The sequence below is a fragment of the Equus asinus genome, chromosome 9, assembly GCF_041296235.1.
Source record: "Equus asinus isolate D_3611 breed Donkey chromosome 9, EquAss-T2T_v2, whole genome shotgun sequence".
NCBI classification, from domain to species: domain Eukaryota; kingdom Metazoa; phylum Chordata; class Mammalia; order Perissodactyla; family Equidae; genus Equus; species Equus asinus.
In genome coordinates, this window is record NC_091798.1 from 34,824,429 (window position 1) to 34,842,601 (window position 18,173).

General features: G+C 42.9%; 1 protein-coding gene across 7 annotated transcripts in view; it reads right to left on the reverse strand.

The window, feature by feature from the left end:
• The window catches only part of SH3RF2 (SH3 domain containing ring finger 2), a 134,629-nt gene that overhangs the window by 89,590 nt on the left and 26,866 nt on the right, over positions 1-18,173 (reverse strand). The gene's annotated exons all lie outside the window — the stretch shown is intronic.

Here is an 18,173-nt window from a genome sequence, read left to right on the forward strand (position 1 = left end):
CTGATGCTGCTGGTCTGGGCACCACACTTGGGGAACTACTGTTCTAGTGCAAAATCTGAAGCTTTGTGCTGTACTACTAGCCACCATCCTATTAGGACCATGGCTTTATCAATTCTTCTCTGATCTAAAGATGAGAGGAGTTAGATAGCAGTTGTAGGCCCTGAGCTTTCTACAGGAGACCATTTTGGTAAGATATCTGTGCTCCCAGCCATTTGAGCACAGCAAAACAGGAACCAAATCTTGGTGCCTCTCTCTCCAGTTGGCCCCCATTTAGCTCTGGCCCATATCCCAGGAGCCGGAGCCTCTCCCCACACAGAGAGGGAGGCAAGTGAAAAAAGAAACATTTCAAAGTCTATCTTTAAAGCCTGGCAGAAAGCTGCCCTATAATTACACTAAATGAACTAGTTACAACTTCTCTCATATTGATGTAGGATTATTAAGAGATTGTTTACACAATCCTGTGGAATTCAACTAATGAATTTAGAAATTTTTTTTTAAACTACCCTTCTCTTCTAACCACCTCCTGCCACCTAAATGTTATAGAAAATAAAACCCGGAAGGAAAATGAGGTTAACCCTGAATTAATGTTCCTGGTCAGAAGGCGATTGCTGCTGTTAGAAGCACAACTTTCCCCGTCTAGTTTTCTAACTTAAGTATCTCATTTTTTTGTAAACTCATAGGCCAGAGAGAAAGCAGGAAAGCATGGAGCTGCAAATAAAAACTCACCTATGGACAACACTTCAAAGCAATCTAGAGAAGCTAGGATGAGGATTTGGCTAACCCAAGTTTGCATAGATTTAATTATTTTCCCTGCAACAGTGTTCTATGAATAGACCTAGCCAATGGCATATAGAAGGAAATAGACCAGGCCAATGGACCTTCGTGGGCCACTTTTATAACCCTGGGTTCGGGAGATAAGACAGGCACTCCCGGCTTAGAACGTACCATGGGCTTATGCCATTTGGACCTGCTTTAATTAAGAAAATCAGGGAATATGAATTCTTGCAGACAATTGGAACCCCGGTTTCTTGAGAGTAGGGACTAAATCTTACTCATCTTTGTAGTCGCACGTTCCTGAGCACACAATTAGAGTTCAATAAACTCAACAAATGCTTAAGAATGACAGAACGTCATTGTGGAAAGAACAAGGGCTTTACAGTTACAGCAATTTGCATTCAAATCTCAGCTGTATCTCCTACTATCTGTGTGACCTTAAGCAAGACATTTAGGGGTCAATTAGTCCAAGAAATTTACTGAGTGCCTGCATGTGTCAACACTGTTCTAGACCCTGAGACTACGTCAGTGAATGAGGCAGTCAGGATTTCTGTCCTAAAGGTACATGTAATATGAGAGCCTATCTCAAGCTGCCTTGCAGGAAGGCCATACATATGATAAAGGTCAGAATACCTGGGTTCAAATCCTACCTCTACCACTTACTGGCTGTGACATCTCAACAAGTGAGTGGTAATAAGACCAGTCACGGGGATGCTGTTAGGGCCTCCACCACACACCCATGTGTGCCTTTGTGTGTGTTTGGAAGGGGCATCTCTTTGGGCAGAGGAGTACACAAAGAGACACTTTTACCATGGGGCTGAGGGGTCCCATTTCAGGGCTTGGAATTCAGCCCTCAGTATACTTCAGTGGCCGAATACCTTGTGAAAATACATGGAAAGCCCCTAGAATAGTGCCTGGCACATAGTACTTACTCAATGAATGCTACCTTTTATTATTGTAGGTGTGTGATGACAACTTAATGCAAGCCAGGCATCGATAGTATATAGTTGATGTTCGCTAACTGTTAGTTCCCTTCCTATGAGTCTGTGGAAAAATAGTAAACATACAAGTCAGGACAAAGTGTAGGTGAAGGGCAACCATTAGCTTGTTGTTTCTTTTGTTTTAGATGTGCAGAAGGTTGTTTGGCCTAAGACGAAGAGCCCCAGGCTAGCAATCAGAAGACTTGAGTACTGGTCCCAGCTCATCCATTGCTTGCCTCTAATTGCCCGGGTGATCTCCGCCAAGCCTCAGTTTTCTCATCTGTAAAGGAGGTGAGGGTATGGGTTGGCCCAGGTCATGTGCTGGTATTATCACACGAATGCATTTCACTGTAACAAGTTCGTACTTCGCCTAGTGTGTGTACAGACAAAGAGGGTATGAGCCAGACTTGAGAAAGTACTGAGTGGGTGAGCAAGTCTTAGAGGGACTTCCTGTTCCAACATGCTTTATTCTAAAGCACTAATTGAGGTGAAGGACATGCCCTGGATCACACAATGGGTCAGCTCTAGATGGTTTCAGATGACCTTTACCTTAGAGAACCATGGGGAGATCTGGCTAGAGAGCCTAGCCGTCAACTAGATGGCTCAGACACACGAGGTTCTGTTTCATGTTCTAGTCTTGCTTAGGCTAACGGCGTGACAGGGGCTAAATCAATTCTGGTCAGTTTGGTCTAAGATATTCTATCAGTCAATGGCTAATACCTTTTATTTCTCATTGACTTTTCCGGTTGGAACGAGACTATTTAATTCCCAATCAGACACATGGATGAGGCACACATTCTCTCAATTTGGGGAGTGCAAGGTAGTTTTTCAGCAGTTAGTGATTTTAGCCCTTAGGCAAGAGCATTTTAGAAAATTCCTCTTAGTTTCCCCTTTCTACTCCATTAGTCTGTAAAATAGCTAATAAAAGTCACCACTTATTGAGTGTTTGCTGTGGGTCAGGAACTGGGCTAACATGCATTTAGATGGAGTATCTCATTCAGTCATTACAAGCAGCCTATGAGGCAGGTATTCTTGTTATTTTATAGGGGAAGAAATTTGAAGCTCGGAGAGGAGAAGTGTGACTGCTTAAGGTCACACGACTGATAAGTTAAGTGGCGGAGTCTGAGGATAAAGCCTGCCCTCTTTCCTCTGCAACATCCTGCATTTATTGATGATCCCTCTCCATGTAGTATTATGTGAGTGACTTCACTGTTACAGTTGCTTAATATTCCAGGTCAATTAACGAACCACAAATATTTACTAAAAATCCATGATATGCAAAGGAGAGTTCTTTATTGGCGTGTATGTGACCTGTCACTATCTTACTTAAGCTGCATAGTTATGCATTTGTATATGCTGTTAATCATGGATGTTGAACTTTTCAAAAAACTCAACACCATTCATTCATGCCTACTGTAAGTTACACTTATTGGTCAATTAGTACTATGTCCTAATGCAGCATCTCTTCTAAGCTTGACAACAGTCCATGAGGTAGGTCCTCTCATTATCCCCACCTTCAGATAAGGGATGTGAGGCACAGAGCAGCGATTTGTCTACAGCCCCACAGCATGCAAATGGCAGAGCCAGGCACTATCCCAGGTATGAGAACACAATGTCTTCTGTTTCCTTTGACTCTCCACCGAGGGTTCAGTGCTCTGCATAAAGTTTGAACTCAACACAAGTTTATTGCTCGGTTGGACTCTGGCAGGGTGGACTGTGAACCATAGGATCAATGGTTTTACTTACGGCTCCCTCTGGGCAGGTGGGAACCAGCTGGGGGCTCTGTCACGTCAAATGATGCAGGCAGCTGGAGTGGGGGCTAGGACTAGTTGACCTGCCTGCCCTGAACTGGTGCAAAAGGGATCCAATTTCTAAACCATTCTTTTCCCCAACACTGCTGTGAGTCACCTGGTTATCCCCTGCTTGTGTCTGCATGAGGAGGCTTCTTCCTGTGGTGTCTGCAGCTGCCCCTTTAAGACACTAAGAGGGGAGTCAGGGGTGTGCCACGTTCAGCCATCCTTCTTAGAGCAAGCGTTGGAAAATGATAGTTTCCGAGGACTGACACTGAGTAGCACTTTCAGAACCATCTTGTTAAAGTGGCCATTGGGAAACTGAGCTCCAGTGTCAGTTGGGAAGGACAGAGTGTCCAGGAATAGAATGGGACATTGCAAATGAGCCATGAAAAATAAGCCCAGGCCCCTGCTCAGCCGCCTGGGCCCAGATGTGCTCCTGCAGAAATTTGGCAGAACATGGGTGTAGGATGCTGCCTGGACAAGCTGGGTGTCTCCAAGGCCCTGGCCACAGCTTGGCTGTAGCGTTTAGCTCTAGGTTCTGAAAAACTCAGGTGGGCCAGAAAAGGGTTCAGAAGCATGAGACTCATCTGTGGTCCCATTGGATTCAGTTTAAGATCATGTTTGTCTAATTGGCTGCTTCCTGCTGAACCCAATCCAATATATTGCAGACACACAGGTTTCCTTATTGATTGCCAACACTTTTAGGAACAAATTCACTTTTGTTTGGAAACTCTGTTCTCTTATTTCTCCATTCTCTGTTTTATTCTCCTTTTCTCTCCCTTCCTCAGCTCTCTTAAAATACAGCATAACAGTTAGAAGATTGGGCTATGGAATCTAGTAGAAACAAGTACGAATTCTGGTTTTACTTTTTATACTGTGTGAACTTGAAATACTTAGTTAACTTCTCTGAGGTCTAGTTTTCTCTCTTGTAAAGTGGGGCTATTAGTGTTACTTACCACACAGGGTTTAGAGGAAGATTAAATGATAAAACGCATGTAAAGATAATTGGCACAGTACCTTGCATACAATACTAGCGTCATAAATGTTATGTATACATAGATACATTTTCCTCCTCTCTCTATTTTTCTTTTCTTTTTGCTCTTTTCTTTTCCTTCCCTTCCCTATCCATGTGTGGCAGACAGCCTCTAAGGTGAGCCCCATGCTCCCCTGCCATGAACAAAAGTGCTCATGCTTCTGTGGAATCTCCTCCCCTTGAGCGTAAGTGGGACCTGTGACTTGGTTCTAACCAACAGAACATGGCAAAGATGGCGAGCTGTCACTACCATGATTACTTAATGTTATATAGGACTCCATCTTGCTAGATATTCTCTCCCTTGCTGGCTTTGCAGAAGTAAGTAGTCATGTTAAGAGGTCCATTAGGCAAGGAGCCAAGGGCAGTGCATAGGAGCTGAAGGCAGACTTCAGCCAACAGCCAGCAAGAAGCCTGGGCCCTCAGTTTTAGGGCCACAAGGAAATAAATTCTGACAACAACCTCAGTGAGCTTGGAAGTGGGTCCTTCCTCAGTCAAGCCTCCAGATGAGAACCCAGCCCTGGCTAATCCCTTGGTTGCAAAGGACCCAGCTGGTTGTGCCTGGACTCCTGACCCACTGAAACTGTGAGATAATAAGTATGTGTTGTTTTATGCCTCTAAATTTGTGGGAATTTGTTACACAGCATAGAAATACACCTTCTTTTCTAATTAGTCCTCTCTTTTTTCACTACTTCATGACATTCATAATTGCCATGTATATGTCTTAAGCATAAAATGCAGTAGAACAACATCCATATATCCTTTGCTGGAATATTAAGGAGAAGGCAGTTTTGTCTTAAGTAAAAAACAAAAACAAACAAAAAAAAACAAAGAACAGATTGAGTTGGGTCGAATGGGCTGAAGTACCCTTGAGAAAGACCTACAGAAGCTGCAGTTATTTTTATGGCATCATAAAAGCAGCAACTCTTTCCTCCCATATGGGTCAATAGAGATTTCAGCAACTTCTCAACTTTCTTAAAAGGATGAATCTATTTTTGGACAATTCAACAGCTACTACATACACGATGAAAAGTTTGAAATACTGAGAGAGACTCAAAAGACTCATTTTGGAGAGAAACTCAATTGCTTTCAGACCCACTGTCTTTCTTAGATGGTGTGGAAGATAATGTAGAAAATGCCCTGTTCCTAAATGATCATATCGCTTTTTCGCTCAGAACTCTTCAGCAGTCTCCCTACTGCCCCCAAGATAGTCCTGACTCCTTCACATGGCTTAAAGACCACTGTCAATGTCTTTAGTTTCATTGTTCCTCTTTCTTCCTCTGATGTTGCGAGTTCTTTCTTGTTTCAGAACCTTTGCGCATACTGTTCCTCTGCTTTGAACTCTCACTGCATACTCTTTAACTGGTTAACTCTCACCCATCTTCCAATTCTCAATTGGGATATGTTTCACTCCAAAAAGCCTTTCTTGACTCCCAAGCATGAGTCAGGTGTCTCACCATGGGACCCTTTACTTCTCAGTCACCACCCTTATTACACTGTATTTTAATTGCAAGTTTTATGTCTGTCTCAGTCCACTAGACCATGAGTTCCTTAAGAGCAGCGTTCAAACCTTAGTTCCTCATGCATCCCATTTGCCTAGCTGTGTGCCTAGTGCTGTGAATAAAGCAGCAAATAGGACAAAATCCTGTTCCCACAGAGCTCAAATAGGATTGGGGTAATGCACTGTCAGCTCCAGCTCTACTTTGGCCTCACTTAAGCTCAGAATCCCCCTACCATATAGGCTAAGTGACTTGCCATGATGCCGGACCATTAGTGGTAAAGATAATTTATGTAGCCTCCGTATCTCCTGGAAGGGTGCAAAGGATGGAGGAGCAATTACAGAGCAGATGAGGTGATGCAGCCCAGCAAATACTTCCGCTTCCTGTGACACTCCCTGCTGGAGGCAGTGCTCAGGGGAGAGGAGTTCACATCCCATCCATTGTCCCTCCTATGTCTCTGGGCAGTCAGTGGTGATTGCCATGTGAATGGCACCCTGAAGCCTGATGTACAGGGAGCAGGTCAAGTACTGTGGGGAGGTAGTGGTGGTGGTAGGAAGGGCCCATATCCTTCTAATGCCTTTGCTTCTGCACTCATTCTCTTGGGAGACAGCAAACTAATTTGCCCTGAAGAGTAGAAATGAAGCCTTTGTTATTCTAACGGGATGCTGGAATATACCCTGTCCTCTCCACCTAATGTATATAGCTAAAAGCATGACCATTCTTTTTTCTTTCTTTTTTTTTCTTTTGGTATTATTAGGTTTATTATTTTTTTTCCCCAATGGATTGATGAAAGATAAGTTAAATAATATGCTTATGGTCATCAGAAAATGAGTGGTACGTTAAGGATTTGAACAAAGCCTGTCTAGTTCTAAATCCCAAGAAGGATATTTTCTGAAGAGAGGAAGATCTGGGTTCACATCCCAGCTTTTCCACTTCCAGCTGGCTGACCTTGGCCCAATCTCTTCCTCTTTAAAATGGGGATGAAAATAACAACATCAACCTCATACAGTTGTCGTGGGACTAAACAAAATAGTCCATTTACAATGCTCAGAGCTTGGTAAATGCTCAAAATTCTTAGCTTGTATCATTATTATTATTACTTCCTGACTATTCCAAGCCTCATGTTTCATCTTATGTCTTTGTTTGTTTGTTTTGCTGAGGAAGATTTGCCCTGAGTTAACATCTGTTACCAATCTTCCTCTTTTTTTCTTGAGGAAGATTAGCCCTGAGCTAACATCTGTGCCAATCTTCCTCTATTTTATATGTGGGTCGCTGCCACAGTATGGCTAATGAGTGGTGTAGCTCTGCACCTGGGATCTGAACCCATGAGTCTGGGCCACTGAAGCAGAGTGTGCCAAACTTAACCACTAAGCCACTGGGCCAGCCCCCTCATTTTCTCTCTTAACCTTGGGGATTGATTTAGTTTGGTCATCCCAGAGATGGTAGCCTTGTTTATCAACACTTTGCTGGGGTCAGCTAGGACCATGCAGTTTTTTTCTCAGCATCCACTATCACACTTAGCACATGGCTGGCCACCACAGGTGTCTTGCTCAATCCTTGTAGACTGACTGATAGAATTACCAAACTTCATTCATTCTTACTTTGGCTTGGATGCTTTGTATTTCTGCTTGGCCTCTCTCATCCTAGAAAACAGCGCAGTATTGAGGAATAAACACAGGCTCTGGAAGCATTAGCCATCTAGGAGACTTTGGAAAAATAACCTACCTATTCTAAGCTCCACTTTCCATGTTAGTCAAGTGGAAATAATAACCCCACCTCATACAGTCACTGTGAAGGTGAAATGACGTGTGCAGAGACCCGCATGTGCCGGTCCCTTCTTCTCTTCCCTCAACCAGCTCCTGTAACTGGAAGAGTCACCTTCCGATGCTGGGCTCCAAGGGGGAGGACAGAGGCAGACTATTGTTTATTGGCTTGCTGCTTCATTTACTTACAGACCAATGAAGCCTGCTCATCAACTTTTGTCAGGGAGGGAAAGTTTCCAAGCCCAAGGGCTCAGCTTGTACATGGATCAAATATGGCTTCTTGCAGAGTTCTCAAGTTCAGATGTGGCCATGCAGGTAATATTCATACATTGTAGGGGCTGGATTTCTAAGTTCTTGAAAGAGAAAGCAGAGCCCTGGTCTAAGGAGAACTGGTCCGATGCAAAGGAGACCTCAAGGCTGAAGACTGTCTAGGTTTGGTAGTCCTTGGAACCAAGTTCCCAGTAATATTCTTTATGACTCAAAAATGGCTCAAAGTTTCATAAAGAGATTACTTTTTCCCTCCTTCTTTTCAGGTGCTCTGAGAATAATGTGGAGAAGAAATTGCATTTGTAACCATGTGAGTGAAAATTGAATGTTCGTTAATTACCAGAACATCTTCTAATATACATCAAGTCCATAAAGTTCACTTCCCTTTAAAAAAAATTCTCAGACCTCTGAACTCATGTAGTTTCTGGTGGGTTGGGAAAATTGAAACAGTGTTTATTTTTCTTATACTGTCTTTTCAGTTTACTAGGGTAAGATGGGGCCCAGTCAATACACAATAGGAAGGAAAACAGATATAGCATAGTGGTCAAGAACATTGGTTTGAGTTTAGATTTTATTTAATACCAGTTCCAGCCCTTACTGGTAGCAGGATCTGGGCAAGTAAGCCACTCAATGTTCCCGAGTCTCAGTTTCCTGGTATCTAAAATGGGATGATGATGGTACATCTGCTAAAGGCTTTTGTGAGGATTAGATGAATTAATGCACATAAAGCCAACGTGAGCAAGGGTTTGGTCACAATTAGCCATTATTATTATTAGGCAATATGAGTAGATTTCTTTGCACTTGAATCTCTTCTTTCTTAGTAGATTGAAAAATTTTCCTATTAAAGGGATGGGGGAAGGAATAATGCAGAGTTCTGGAGGATTGTGCCCATGACATGCAATGCTGCTGCATGACCTTGGTTGTCCAGAATGCTGGGAATGACACACCCATGTTAGAGTGTATACTGACCAACCCCATCCCAATTTACCTGGTATTCTTTGCCAACTCACGGCTTGGATCCCCCTTTACTCTAACCTGCTTCACTCTTTCACCGCTGTAGCTGCTACATAAACAGGTAGGAGAATCAGGAGGTGTTGGAATCTGTCCTCTGTCCCTTTTCTATCACCATTCAGTGACACAGGGGAGTCACCTGCTCCAGTATGCCCATAGTGCGCATCTTTTGTTTCTCCCCTCCCTTTGTTCCTTCCTTACCTCCCACTTCCCACCAGCTCCCCTTTCTTTGAGTTCCCATTGCACTGTCAACCCTACACTGCCCACTTTATGGTGACATTCAGCCTTGAGTTTTCCCTCTAATTTTTCCATAAATAAGTCTTTTCTTCCAGCAAAATTTTGAATTCAAGGGCAGGAATTGTGCTTCCTGCTTCTTTGTAATTTCCATGAGGTGTAGCTCTCAGTGTGATCTCTTTTCTCACACTGTAAATTTTTAATAAACACTTGATGGCTTGACTTATCTGCTTGGCAGTAGCATGTATATATTTGCACACCCTTGGCCATGAAGCCTTGATATCAAATATGTTCCAACCTGAGTGAGTTATCTGGCTGGCCCTGAGAAGCTAATTCAGGTACCTGTATGTTACTCCTTATAGTTCCTTAAAATATATGTAATTAAAAAGTAGAAAAGAAATATATCTTCTCTAGAAAGAAATCTAGACACTGTGCAATCTATAAAGAAAATATAACTCCTTTTTTTGCTCTCTCCTCTATCCCACTTCCTGGTCAAGATAATTTTCGTTTGCAGTTTGATGTATATGCTTTGAGATTTGCACTATCCAATATGGTAATCCCTGGCCATACATGGCTATGGGACACTTAAAATGTAGCTGGTCAAATTATAATGTGCTGTAAATGAAAAATATACACTGGATTTCAAAGACTTAGTATGAAAAAAGAATGTAAAAGATCTCATTAATAATTTTCAAGGGGCCAGCCCCATGGCTGAGTGGTTACATTCTCATGCTCCACTTTGGTGGCCCAGGGTTTTGCCTATTCGGATCCTGGGCGCAGACATGGCACTGCTCATCAAGCCATGCTGAGGTGGCATCCCACATAGCAGAACTAGAAAGATGTACAACTAGGATATACAACTATTTACTGGGGCTTTGAGAAAGAAAAAAAAAAAAGAGGAAGATCGGCAACAGATATCAGCTCAGGGCCCATCTTCCTCACCAAAAAAAAAGCATATCTTTAAAAAAAAAATAGTAATAATTTTTATATTGATTACGTGTTTAAATGATAATATTTTGATATATTGGATTAAATAAACTATATATTAAAATTAAGTTCACCTTTCTCTATTTAATGTGGCTACTAAAAATTTAAAATTACATATGTGGTCACATTATATTTATATTGGAGAATGATGTTCTAGATCTTTTTCTATGCATATACAAATCCACACACACGCACAAACACATATGTAAACATAATTTTTAACAAAAATATGCATTGCAGCACATGTAGATATATGTTCTGCAACTTGCTTTTTTTCATTTAGCTGTACTTTGTGGACACGTTTTATTAGTATATTTAGAGCTCCTCATTTAAAAAAATGGCTGTAATAGTCTGTCATATAAATATATCACTGTTTACTTAATTAAGTCCTTATTGATGGGGTTTGCGGTTGTTTCCAGTGTTCTTTTATAAACGATGCAACGTTTCAGCATACGTGCACAAATATTGTTAAGCACTTCACTAGTATTTCACAAGTGAGATTTTTAAATTAATAAGTACATCCATCGTAAATTTTGATAGAATTAGGCGAAATTTTAACATTTTGGGGGGCACGGACCCTATTGAGGATCTGATGAAGGCTTTGGACTCTCTCCCTTGGAAATTTCACAGGCAAACATCCATATGGTTTTTCATAGAGTGCCAGGAATTCGCAGATCCTCTGAAATCAAAGTTAAGAAGTCCATTTCTAGGGAAATAATTCAGCATAAATTCTAAGTGTCCTGATTGTTGACTACAAAAAAAGAGAGACAATCTCACATAGTGGTCAAGACTCTGCACCCTGGTGTGAGACAGACCTGGGTTCAAATCCCCACTCTGCCACTTATAATCTCTGAAACCATGGGAACACACCTTGAACTCACTGAGCCTCACTTCCTCCTCCACGAAGCTGAGGAAGACTACCTACCCCATGGGGTCTGGCGCCCCGCGGCTACTAAATGAATCTTACTTCCTTTTTGGCACTTCTGCTGAATGACTATCTTGAGGCATCTGCTCTACTGACAGAGTTAACAGACTGCTTTCTGTGTTCAGCCACCGGTCAGTGGCTGGCTTGGGCAGGAGTCAGAAAAGGGAGAATTAGAAGAGTCAACTGATTCCTAGTAGTGTTTACTCAAACACTGGGAGTCTTTTCTCCACACAAAGCTATTGTTTTGAAGCAATTACCTAAAAAGGAACCTTAAACAGTGTTCAATGCGTACTAGGACTTCTGTTCCAACATCATTGTTCCAACTGACAGATTTCACCCAAAGCATAAAAGCTAAATTGTTCTTCTTCCTTTGAAGGGTCTTCAGGTCCCTATTTATAAAGTAATTACTTCTACTTGTTTCATGAGTATCCATCTCATCATCTCTTCATTCCCACACATAAAATCTGGGTTGTTCTGAGTGCCAGGACCATACGGCATCTTTCTCTTGTGTCCCCCTCCAGCATTTGGTACAGTGCTGGGTAAGGAATGTGTATTTTAATCCTTGTGAACTAGAATCCCTGTGCAGTGGGTTCTCGACACAGAGGAGAGTTTTTATTCAAATCATTCCCGTCGGTCTGAAAACAATGAAAACAACAACAATAGCTAACTTTTATTGAGCATTCACAACGTGTCAAGCGTTGTTACAAACTCATTACGTACATTGTCTTCCTTTATTCTCACAACCCCATGATATAGGAGTTACTGATTCCACTTTACAGTTGAGGGGACTGAGTCTCCGAAATAGACCTCAGATCTACCCCCCTGCGGTCGCTCTCTCACTTTGCCACGCTCTCCTAACAGGTCTCCCCATTTCCACTTTGCCCTCACCCAGTCCTCCTCACCGAGGCGGCCAGCGTGATCTTCAGAAAATGCAAACTGAGTCCTACTGTTCCCATCGAAAACTTTTCACTGGGTCCCATTGTTCTTAAAATCTGACTGGGTCCCTGCCTGCTTCACCCCTCTCCTGTGCTGCCCTCCCCTCTTTACAAGGCCTAAGGTCACATCCCCTCCCAGGCCATTCTCCCCGTAGAACTTTTGCACAAGCAGATCGTTTGCCTCAGATTCTCCTGCCCAACTATTTAGTTAGCTAGTCCTGACTTATCCTTACTCCCTTGGGAAGTACCTTTCTTTAAAATTATTATTATTATTATTAATTTATTTTTTTAAAGATTGGCACCTGGGATAACAATTGTTGCCAATCGTTTTTTTTTTTTTTTTGCTTTATCTCCCCGAACCCCCCCCCGTACATAGTTGTATATCGTAGTTGCAGGTCCTTCTAGTTGTGGGATGTGGGACGCCGCCTCAACGTGGCCTGACGAGCGGTGCCATGTCCGCGCCCAGGATCTGAACCCTGGGCCGCCTCAGTGGAGCGCACGAACTTAACCACTCGGCCATGGAGCCGGCCCCTATTATTATTTTTTGAGGAAGATTAGCCCTGAGCTAACACCTACTGCCAGTCCTCCTCTTTTTTGCTGAGGAAGACTGGCCCTGAGCTAACATCCATGGCCATCTTCCTCTACTGTATACGTGGGATGCCTACCACAGCATGGCTTACCAAGCGGTGCCATGTCTGCACCTGGGATCCGAACCAGCGAACCCCAGGCCACTGAATCTGAACGTGCGAACTTAACTGCTGCGCCACCGGGCCTGCCCCTTGGGAAGTACCTTTTTGGATCTCTAATCCTCATTTTAAGTATGTCTCTCTCCTCAAATATTGTTCAAAATATCCCTCCTCAAGAAAAGCCCAGAGCTTTCAGGCCTTTTTACCAATTACACCTTAAAATTCTCTACTTATTTGAGTATTTCACTACCTCACCTTTCTCGGATGAGATCGCACACTGTAGGAGGAAGAACTGCACCTACGTTTTTCTCCACTGTCCCCCCTCCACTGCCTACTAGTCGGCCTGGCATACGGTGGCCGATATAAATATTTGTTGAAAGGATTAATGACACTTAGAGCAGTTAATGTAAACACTGATTATCGCGGTTCTTTTCAACTTTGAAAACTCCACAATGCCCCGTCTAATGCTCTCTGTGCGAAAGACAATGTTTGTAAAAATGAATACAATTGAACTTCAACTTTCTTTTGCTTCTCTTAGTTTAAAAGAAGACTGCCATCACCCTAGTCCAAAATGATGACAACTCTAGATGGAAAATGACGACTGCTCAGAACAGCTTTACGATGGTTTGTAACACAGCGTGTCAAGTGACTATTGACCATGGCTGTGACATAGCCCTCAATAGACAAGTGAGCCCACATCACTCTTCATTTGATGGCACCTACAGAGTCAGACATAGCCTGAGGGTAAAGGCCATTGGCAAAACAGTGGCAGAAAGAATTTCTGGGAGGAAAACCGAAAAATTGCTATTGGTTGAAATAGAGTTCTTTTAGTTTTGGCTTTTTGAACAGCCTGATCAGCAATAATAAAAATGAGCCTCCCACTTCATTTAAATATTCTCAGAACATACAAGAAAATGTCTTTCTATTGGAGCACGTTTCGTGAGAACCAAGCAGAGGCCTGTGGTAGATCACTTAAGGAGCCACAGTCAAAACTGACAAGGGCAAGTCTCTACAATCTACTCACCTCTCATTTTTGCTGCAAATAGAACTTAACTGGAGCAGCAGTTTTTGGACATTCTGGTGATATGGAGACGCAGCAATAAAAAACCCGAACAATTGGGGCTGGCCTGATGGTGCAGTGGTTAAGTTTGCATGTTCTGCTTCAGCAGCCCGGGGTTCGCCGGTTTGGATCCTGGGTGCGGACCTATGCATTGCTTGGCAAGCCATGCTGTGGCAGGTGCCCCACATATAAAGTAGAGGAAGATGGGCATGGATGTCAGCTCAGGGCCAGTCTTCCTCCGCCAAGAAAAAAAAAAAAAAAAGATGCGGATTGGCGGTAGATGTTACCTCAGGGCTAATCTTCCTCAGAAAAAAATCCGAACAATTAAGGGGAACTCCAAGGAATCAGAGAGCTGGGGGTGAGAGATAGGGCTGCAGAAGTTCACCTTATGTCATTTAATCCAGCCCTTTGTCTTCAAGGGACTCAAAAAGTAGTTACAAGTGATGGTGGGCGGGGGGAGGTTTGATGTTTGACCCACCTGACGAGAGGGTAATCTTTCACTATATTAAATTCTCTTGTGCAATAGTTTCAATGTATTGTGTTCCATTTGTTTTCAATGTGGTCATAATACTTTCCAGTATAGAGTTTTTGATTGCTCACTTGGCAGATCTTAATCCCTTCATGCTTTGGAACTCTTTCTTATTGGGACAAGGGGAAGGTTTATGCCAGCCTACAACTAACTCTAGAAAGTCATTCGTTTATCCATCCATTCATGCATCCAGTATTTATTTTGTGCAAGCTATAGAAAAAGAAATAACTGAACAACATAGAGTCATTGCCCTCAAGGAACTAGGTCCAGAAGGAGAAACAGACAAGAAATGCAGGTCAACAGAGGGAGGTAAGTGCTATGATGCAGAAGCACGGAGTACAAAGGGAGTTCTGACTTAGCCTCTTTTCTTCCTCCTCTTTTCTGCTTACACCTTTTCTTTTAAAGTATTTTCTGAGTTTTAATCTGGTGGGAGGGGCATAAGACAAAACCACACCTGTATAAGACATCCTAAGGCAGGACAAGGTAAGTGCCAGGTGTGTCTTGCTACCGGAACTGAAGAGAGAGACAGAATCTCAGACAGGGATGAACTGAGCAGAGTTTCTAAAGAGGTGGCATTTGAACAGGACCTAAAAGTGTGGGCAGGATTTCTATAGACTAATTTGTGGGGTGGTGAAGAGGTTGGATGGAAAGTCAGAGCATTCAGAGAAATGATAAGGCATTGGGAAGTACTTTGAAGTTTGGTTCGTTTTTGCTTTTAACTGCCGTGCATAAAAAGTTAATAATCCTAAAAACGTACCCAGGACTTACATGTATTTGTGCTGAGACATTTGTCTACACAGGATCTCCTCTTCTTCTTTTTTTTTCTTTTTTGAAGAGGATTAGCCCTGAGCTAACATCAGCCACCCATCCTTCTCTTTTTTCTGAGGAAGATTGGCCCTGAGCTAATATCTGTACCCATCTTCCTCTATTTTATATGTGGGACACCTGCCACAGCATAGCTTGATATGCAGTGCGTAGGTCCGTGACCCAGAGCCCAGCTGGCGAACCCTGAGCCATGGATGTGGAGCCCACGAACATAACCGCTACTCCACCAGGCCGGCCCCACAGGATCTCTTCTTTTGTGAACCACCTCTCCCTTATTGCCTAGTGATTCTGCTCAGTCCCTGTGGTGCAGGTGAGCTGACCCTGCCCTGCCCTCTGGCTTAAGGACTGACCACGCGACCCTGTCCTGACCAATCAGAGTATTCGTTGTATCCCATCCACAGCCATCACACAGAGATGCACACAGAACCCAAGGTAAGCTAATTGGAGTCTCCTCGGCAGAGCTGTCATGGGAGATGCTCTCAATTTCTCTAAGATTAAGAGCTTTAAGAATGATGTAGACTTTGGCCGCCAGCGTCTTTCTCCTGGAAAGAACCTTCCTGAGAATGAAGAAAGCATCAGCACGCAGAGCTGAGAGACAGAGATACAGAATTCAGATGACCGTGAAGCCATAGATCCTGCCATGCCTAGTAGCCACGCTTCAAATCTCCACGAAAACACCAATTCTCCAGTCACTGTCCCCCAAGTTTTTTTGGCTTAGACAAGGAATTTTGCAAAGTACCATTGAAAAGGTCCTCACACATAGAGTTGATAAACTGTGATGACACCAGGAAAATTTTCTTGAATAAGTTGGTCTAATCAGTATTAATAAACGTTGACACTTGAGGTTAACATCTGGCTTAGCCAACTGTCCATTCTTGTTGAACTGACCGCCTCAATCAGCAACTTCAGTTAAAATAATAAAACCACTACATGGCTTAATGGATGCCCAGACTTCTGTTTTTTAGATCAAAGCTACAAAATTCTTTTAATCGCTAATTATCATGATTATTTCCTGTATTTTAGGTAATTGAGTCTTTTCATTCCAAAGAATCCTGAAATAGTTCCCTCCCTGCACTTAGAATTCTGTGAGTGTTACTTAAACCACCTCTGAAACGACATCTTTCTCCTTGGCTCTCTCCCTTCCCCCAGGCCAGAAAGAGGCAGTAGTCGTCTGGAGAAGAGTCAAAGAAGGTGCTTTTCTGAGAAATGGGAAAATTCTAATGAGTCAACCTGTCCTTATTTCTACTATCAAATTAGGGAGACTGTCACAAGTGACAACTAAAGATGACCCCCTCAGGATCTTTCCCCACCATAAACTCTTTTGAACTGATGCGAGGCAAAAAACGAGGATGGCTGCAGGAATGCAGTGGCTCCTGAAAAGTCCTACCGTCTTCAAAAATGATATCAGTCTGCCCTCTTTATTTTGTCTCCACGGGCAACTTTGCAAGAGTCAAGGCTGGGAGGTGCTCACGGTAGGAGGATGCGTTAGCAAAGCTAATTTCAGCGTCTGTATAAAAATTTCCATCAGTTGCTTGCTGTTATCAAATATCACACTACCTGCGAAAGCTGTTTGAGGGACTGCATTTTAACTTCCTGCCTCATTTCTCAATGAAACTGAGAATTGTATTTGCCATCTGCCTTGCCTGTTGAGTTCTTTTTGAGCCTAGTTTGGACCCTGCTAATGTATCTTTAAGTGCCAATAGAAATTTTACGTTCCATTAATATTCTTCCTAGGGAAGAATGTCATTTTCTATTTCAGTGGACTTCTACTGGTAAAAATGTCAGGTTTCCATTTATCAGAAATATGATGTCCCTTTTTTTCCCCCACAAAGAGAAATTAGACAGCCATAAAAATTAGACACAAGTGAGGTAGGTCTGCCTGTCCATCTATAAGAAAAATTTCAGGGAACAAATATTTTAGACATAAAGAATCTAGGAGGACACGGGACTTTAATTTCGTCTTAGTTTTGTCAGTACTACAAAAGAAAGAGTCTTAGGATTTGGAATCTGGCCTTATTTGTTAAAGCTTCTGGATCATTTCGGTCCAACAGGTGTTTCTTAAGGGCCAGACACTGATGTTGAAAGAGACTTCCTTTTTTTTCTGGGGTTGTGGAGCTGGGAAGATGTAAATCTGAGCTGTGTGTTGCCACATTTCTTGTAGTACAAATTTGTGACTTGAATGCCCTGCATCTGAAGCCCTTTCTGTGTTTGGGAACTCACCCACCTTATGAATTTTGATGGGTAGCAGAAACTGCCTCAAATTAAGTTGCAGATACCAGCCTTATCAGCATTGCTTCTAGCCAGGGGTCTAAGCTTTGTCAATTATAGGAACCCAACTTCAAATTGGGAGTTAGTGACACAAAGAGGGCACCAGGACAGACTCATCTCCACCCCCGTGGGAAGGTGATGAGGCTGAAGCAAGGGTGACCTCCAACTGCAGTGGGAGGAGTGACGCCAAGAGAGGCCTAGGTGTTCAGAGCCAGCAGGGTCAACCCTAGAAGTCAGCAGTTGGTCATTTGGGGCATTATTCCCGGCAAGGTGGCCTCAAATCAGGCTTTGCAGCCCTTGCAGAAATTCTGTGAACTACCTGATATCCTTTTTTATTAATCCTGCCTCTTCTTAAATCTTTTTTTGCCGTGAATTCCATTGTTTGTGAGAACCCTGGGGGATACACCTTCTTCAGTCCACATCGTTTGAGAATGTCATTTGCAATTGCAGAGAATGATGCCAATGCAGAGAAAGAAGTGGAGTCTAGACAGAGGTGAGCGATCTGTCAGGACAGTCTGGGTCCTGAGAGGTCCTGAGATCAGCTCTAACTCCCAACTTCCCATTCTATGAGCTAACTGATTCCCACTTTTCTTTGAGCTAGTTTGTG